The following is a 248-nucleotide window of genomic DNA, read 5'->3' as shown; positions in this document are numbered from 1 at the left end:
GATAGCAAGGTTTGTATTTTTAAATATTTTTTTCATCATGAAGGACCAATTATTTCCATTGACGCAATGCCATTATCATTGGCACGATCACCATTAGCGTCGTAATGAATAACTTCCTTCAACAAAACCAACAAAGCCAATTTTAGCAAATGGGCCAATTTATCATAACAGATATATTCGCCGTCTGACAAAGCGTTCGAGGCTGTTCTTTGATGTGCGTGTTTTATTCTCGTCTATTTCTTCTTCCC

The sequence above is a fragment of the Penaeus monodon genome, chromosome 24 (assembly GCF_015228065.2).
Source record: "Penaeus monodon isolate SGIC_2016 chromosome 24, NSTDA_Pmon_1, whole genome shotgun sequence".
Taxonomy (NCBI): domain Eukaryota; kingdom Metazoa; phylum Arthropoda; class Malacostraca; order Decapoda; family Penaeidae; genus Penaeus; species Penaeus monodon.
This window is presented reverse-complemented; position numbering follows the sequence as displayed.